This window comes from Chiloscyllium punctatum, chromosome 50, assembly GCF_047496795.1.
Source record: "Chiloscyllium punctatum isolate Juve2018m chromosome 50, sChiPun1.3, whole genome shotgun sequence".
In the NCBI taxonomy this organism is placed as follows: Eukaryota; Metazoa; Chordata; class Chondrichthyes; order Orectolobiformes; family Hemiscylliidae; genus Chiloscyllium; species Chiloscyllium punctatum.
In genome coordinates this window covers 13,088,912-13,095,688 of record NC_092788.1, presented here as the reverse complement: position 1 = coordinate 13,095,688, position 6,777 = coordinate 13,088,912, and positions in this window count along the sequence as shown.

The window sequence follows — 6,777 nt, the reverse complement described above, 5'->3', positions numbered from 1 at the left end:
TAACGAGAGGTCGTGCTTTCAAAGTGAGAGGTGGAAAGTTTAAGGGGGATACACGTGGTAAGTACTTCACACAGAGGGTGGTGGGCATTTGGAACGCTAGCAGAGGTGGTGGAGGCAGGCGCGGTAGATTCATTTAAGATGCGTCTGGACAGATGCAGGAGTAGGTGGGGAGCAGAGGGATACAGATGGTTAGGAATTGACCGACAGGTTTAGACAGTACATTTGGATCGGCTCAGGCTTGGAGGGCGAAGGGCCTGTTCCTCGGCTGTAAATTTTCTTTGGTCTTTGTTCTTTAAATGAACACCTTGCTGAAGCCCATATAGTCAATGCCTACCAAACTGCCTTCATCAATCTTCTTTGTCACCTCTTCAAAAAACTCAACCAAATTAATGAGACATGATTTCCCATGTTGTCTACTCTGAACAGCCCTTTCCTTCCCAAATGTATGTAAATGCTATTCCTCAGAATCCCCTCCAACAACTTACCCACCACTGACATCAGGCTCACCCGTCTAGAGTTCCCCGGCTTTTTGGGGTCACTGTTTCCTTTTCTAGTCCCACTCCTCCACTGCTCACAACAAATGTTAAATGTAACCAGTTTGGTGATATGGCTGATGATATCGGTCTCAGACTGGGTCAGGGTCAGTTTTAGGAACAAGTCAGGCTAGTTTCTTTAATCTGCTCAAACAACACGTTTATGATCGAGAGCAATGTTACTCCAACTATGGTGGAAAGATTAATGGCAAAGTGTTTGGGTATTGCAAATATATAATCAATGGCTTAGAAAGGATGGATGCTAAGAAATTGTTTCCGTTAGGCGAGGAGACTAGGACCCATGGATACAGCCTTAGAATCAGAGGGGGTCAATTCAGAACAGAAATGCGGAGACATTTCTTCCGCCAGAGAGTGGTGGGGCCTGTGGCATTCATTGCTGCGGAGTGCAGTGGAGGCAGGGATGCTAAATGTCTTCAAGGAAGAGACTGCTAAATTCTTGATGTCACAAGGTATTAAGGGCTACGGGGAGAATGCAGGTAAGTGGAGTTGAAATGCCCATCAGCTCTGATTAAATGGCAGAGTGGACTCGATGGGTCCGATGGCCTTACTTCCCCTCCTATATCTTATGGTCTAATATTTCCCTTTCTAAACACACATACACAGACACAGACACACACACACACACACACACACACACACACAGACACACACACACACACACACACACACACACACACACAGACACACACACACACAAACACATGCATACAAACACATGCATACACACACACACACAGATTAACAAAATTTCCGCAATTTTAACTTGAAACAACTTTGTCCAGATATTATTGTAACTCCTGATAAAAGTAAAAATTGAGATTGTCCAAAACGTTATTCTGCTTCTGAAGATATTGTACTCACACAGCTGCTAGCAATGGGATTTCATCCTGGGAGAGTTGAATTTGGCTGAATTCCCTTTGGTTTAGGCAGTGAGGAGATTCCAGTGAATTCGGCTCAGGGAGCACCCAAAGGGTAGCACGGTGGTTAGCACTGCTGCCTCCGAGCACTAGGAACTTGGGTTCAATTCCAGCCTTGGGTGACTGTCTCTGTGGAGTTTGCACATTCCCCCCTTATCTGTGTGAGCTTCTAATGGGTGATCCAGTTTCCTACCACAAACTGTGTAGGTTCGGTGGATTGGTCACGCTAAATTGTCTGTAGTGTTCAGGGATTTTTAGGTTAGCTTCATTAGTCAGGGGTAAATATAGGGCTATGGGTTGTGAAGGTTGGTATGGAGTTGTTGGGCCGAAGGGCCTGTTTCAACACTGCAGGGATTCTATAAAAATAAGAATGGTAACGATGACTGCAGATTTTTTTTTAGCTCGCGCACGTTGCTGTGATGAGGAACCACAAAGGAGAGAGTGCAAGAGGCCATTCTTTTTCGGGCAGATTACAGTTTCTCCCTCTCTGAGTTGAATCACACAGTAATGTCATCCTCTCCCAAACTGGACCATGTGAGGTCTCCTTGTACATTGTCCAAACTATGTCTCCATCACATTCCCTGTTCCATGTAGGTACATCATTGCTACTGTCATACACCGAGCCATATCCTTAGCAGAAAATGGTCTCGGCCGATTTGAAATATGTTTACATGGCCTTGCGTCAATAAAAAATAAAATAATTAATGTATTCAGAATACCTGTGTTAAAATGCATGCATTTTGTAACAAATACAGAAATTTGCTGGAAAAGCTCAGCAGGTCTGTCAGCATCCAGATGCCTTTTACATGCAGTAGTTGGACCAGCCTCCATCACTTCCTCTGGCAGCTCATTCCATACGCACACCACCCTCTGTGTGAAAATGTGCCCTTTAGGCCTCATCAAAACTTTTCCCCTCTGGTTCAGAGTCAGGGACACTACCCACTACACTACCATACCCAGACTTGGGTCAAATTTTAGTGCCCACTTTCAGCTCAGTGTGGATTTATTATAATCAGGTTCCCATTACTGAACTACACAAAACACTTTGTATTGTTAAACAAATACAAGATATTTGTCTCAACTGTAGGATATTGAGTGTACTTGCTATGCTATCAAAGTTAACTATAAACATCTTTAATTGCTATTATCTGTAGTCTGCAATATTAAGGAAAGAAATCCTGCAAACACACTCTGCCCAATGAAGAGTCTTAAATAGATATTTATTACTGAACACCAGAGACGAAGGAAGAGCTTAATTTCTGACTCCAAAACACCGATCACTCTTACCCACCTCTAACGTGCGACTGCCCTCTTCCTAAAACCATGAAGTGACACCAGGCCGCTGATTACTGTCCAGCCTCTCCTCCCCACTGACTGTGTCTGCAATCTGTCCCTCCTCTCCCTAACCACACAAGGCAAACCAAGCTCAGGGTCTTTGTGATAATCAAGGCCGGAGTGTGCAGGCCTCCTGGAGAGGGAGATGGGCATTTTAAAATTGAAGGGTGAGGGGGAGGTGACAGTCATATCACACACTGGGCTGAGTGGTGGCAGATGGAGTTTAGTTTGGATTAATGCGAGGCATTGGATTTGGTAAATCAAACAAGAACAGGACCTATACAATTAAAAGTAGGGTCTTTGTCAGTGTTGTAGAACAGAGACCTAGGCCGTCAGGTTTAATTCTTTAAAATTTGCATCTCATATAGATATTGTGGTAAAGAAGGTGTTTAACACACTTTTCTTCATTGGTCAGACCCTTTGAGTATCGGAATGGGGATGTCATGTTGAGGATGTACAGGACATTGGTGAGACCTCTTCTGGAATACTGTGTCTGGTCTGGTCATCCTGCCCGCTCACTCCATAGGCACACCACCCTCTGGGTGAAAAAGCTGCCCCTTAGGTCACTTTTAAATGTTTCCCCTCTCACCTTAAGTCTATGTCCTCTAGTTTTGGACTCCCCGTGCCCTAAGAAAATACCTTGACTCTTCACTTTAATATTATTGACCTTGATATTATTAAACTGGAGAGGATTCAGAAGAGATTAACCTGGATGTTGCTGGGAAAGGAGGGAGTGAGCTACAAGGAGAGGCTGGATAGGCTGGGACTGTTTTCACTGAAGCATATGAGATTCTGCGGTAACTTTACACAAGGGCTGATGTCTTTTCCCTAGAGTTGGGGATTCAAAACTGAGGGATATTTTAAGATGTGAGGAAAAAGATTTACAAAAGTCAGGAGAGGTAATTATGTAAGACAGAATCTGGCTTGGGTGTGGAATGAACTTCTAGAGGAAGTGGTGAAAGCAGGGACAGTTACAATGTTTTGAGGACATTTAGATCAGTCCATGGATAAGACATCAGTTTGGATGGTGCGGTGAGCAGCTGCCCTCTCCCTCCCCCTCTCTGAAAGTATCCCTGTTGGTTTTCACCCTCTGCAAATGCCTGTGCATTGGCGTGTGGAGGCTAGCAGAGGGTGGCATTGCATCACTTTAAGCACCACAGAGACTGCCAGACCTGCCCCACACACAGACACACAGATACACACAGCAATTGTTAGGACACAACATTGAGCTCATCTGGTAATATAAACGAAACATAAAGAAACGCTCAATTTGTCTTGTAAACTGTTAAAATATGAGTGACAGAGAACTCCCAAATTCCACTGTTTAAACAAAAATATCAATTTATTTTTAACTCTGAAAGTGAACATTTTACATCAACTATTCACAACTCTGAGAGCCCCTTTCTTTAACTGCTTATTACCCTACTCCAACTCTACAGTAATGTACTGTTTCAAAAAGACACTTATTAAAATTACATAAACGTAATTTCAAACCCACACAGCAGCTGTTGTTCCATCTGACCTCACACCAAAATCCCTTTTTCCCATCTTTCCTGGGAAGACAGGCTCATGTTACAGGATGTTATCGAAGTGTCTACATTTCAGCATTCTGAAACCTGGGAACACATCCTTCCATGACACTGTCTCTCAGTCTCCCCCTCTCTGTCTATACCCCAAACCCCTCCCATGTGGTGATATTTAAACTGATTCCCCGCCTGGTCTCTGTGGCAGTGAGGTTCATACCCACAACACCCCCTTGTCATGGCAACAATGGGGATATGGAGCTGGAAATGGGTGGGAGCTGTACATCCTGTCAGTTACAGAACGGGCTGCAAGTTTCCCCACACTGGGCAGGGATCTAACACAGTGTTACAGAGGAATGCCCTGGGGTGGGGTACAGAGCTCCACATGCTGGGAGGGCAACTGCTCCTGGGTTACAGATCAATGCACTGGGGTGGGGTACACAGTCCTACATGCTGGGAGGGTAACTGCTCCTGGGTTACAGATCAATGTACTGGGGTGGTGTACACAGCCCTACATGCTGGGGGGGTAACTGCTCCTGGGTTACAGATCAATGCACTGGGGTGGGGTACACAGCCCTACATGCTGGGAGGGTAACTGCTCCTGGGTTACAGATTAATGCAATGCGGTGGTGTACATAATCCTACATTCTGGGAGGGGAGCTGCTCCTGGTTTACAGATGAATCCATGGGTGATCACTGCACAGGTCCCTGTGCTGGTCAGACTATCTAGTTGAGGTTTATAGATAATACAATGATGTGGTTTGTGCAGCTCCCAATGCTGGATGGATATTTGTTTTAGGTTTAGACATTAGTGTCCTGTTCTGTTCTGCACAGCTCCCCGTCCTGGACAGATATCTAGTCTGGGTTTATGGATCAATGCACTGCTGTGGTCTCCACAGCTCCCTGTCCTGGACAGATATCGAGTCCGTGTTTATATATCAATGCACTGCTGTGGTCTGCACAGCTCCCCGTCCTGGACAGATATCTAGTCCGGGTTTATAGATCAATGCACTGCTGTGGTCTGCACAGCTCCCCGTCCTGGACAGATATCTAGTCCGGGTTTATAGATCAATGCACTGCTGTGGTCTGCACAGCTCCCCGTCCTGGACAGATATCTAGTCCGGGTTTATAGATCAATGCACTGCTGTGGTCTGCACAGCTCCCCGTCCTGGACAGATATCTAGTCCGGGTTTATAGATCAATGCACTGCTGTGGTCTCCACAGCTCCCCGTCCTGGACAGATATCTAGTCCGGGTTTATAGATCAATGCACTGCTGTGGTCTGCGTTGCTTCCCGTCCTGGGCAGATATCTAGTCCGGGTTTATAGATCAATGCACTGCTATGGTCTGCACAGCTCCCCGCCCTGGACAGATATCTAGTCCGGGTTTATAGATCAATGCACTGCTGTGGTCTACACAGCTCCCTGTCCTGGACAGATATCTAGTCCGGGTTTATAGATCAATGCACTGCTGTGGTCTACACAGCTCCCCGTCCTGGACAGATATCTAGTCCGGTTTTATAGATCAATGCTCTGCTGTGGTCTGCACAGCTCCCCGTCCTGGACAGATATCTAGTCCGTGTTTATAGATCAATGCACTGCTGTGGTCTCCACAGCTCCCCGTCCTGGACAGATATCTAGTCCGGGTTTATAGATCAATGCACTGCTGTGGTCTGCATTGCTTCCCATGCTGAATACTCGCTGGAGGAACACCGCAATCCAGGCAGCATCAGGAGGGATAGAATTTGATGTTTCAGGTGTAGCCCTCCTTCAGGATCCTTACAGAATGGTTACACCTCCTGATGCTGGCAGGATTGCTGTGTTCTCCCACCTTCCTGACTGTCTTCTTTGGACTGCAGCATCTGCAGCTTTTCTCTCTCTATCACAGCTTCCCAAACTGGACAGATGTCGAGCCTGCGTTTGAAGATAAGTGCCCTGACATGATCTGTGTGCAGTGTTCCACTCTGGACAGATTGCTGGATTGTATTGACCAGTGTAATGGATGAATCTGGACAGATTGCTGGGTTGTACTGAGCAGGACACTGGCCTGGTCTGTACAGTGAACCACGGTGAACAGATATCTCCTCTGGGTGTATGGTGTCTGGGCTGGTTCTGGGAGGTGGATTGAGAATGTGGTATATCTAACCATTTCAGCTGATCTGGGAATGCCTTTAGTTCCCATTCCTGTGATTGGACTCTCCTTCTCTCACCTCATTAATGTTACAGTGTGTCCAGGAACAGTACCTCATGTTGGTGGGGTGGGTAGGGGGGAAAGGTCATGGACAGGTCAAGGGGTTACCCGGAACGTTCTGTCCCCAACATTCTATAACTGACATTTCCCGGTACGTTCTGTCCCTGACATTCTATAACTGCCATTCCCCGGAACGTTCTGTCCCTGACATTCTATAACTGACATTCCCCGGAACGTTCTGTCCCGACGTTCTATAACT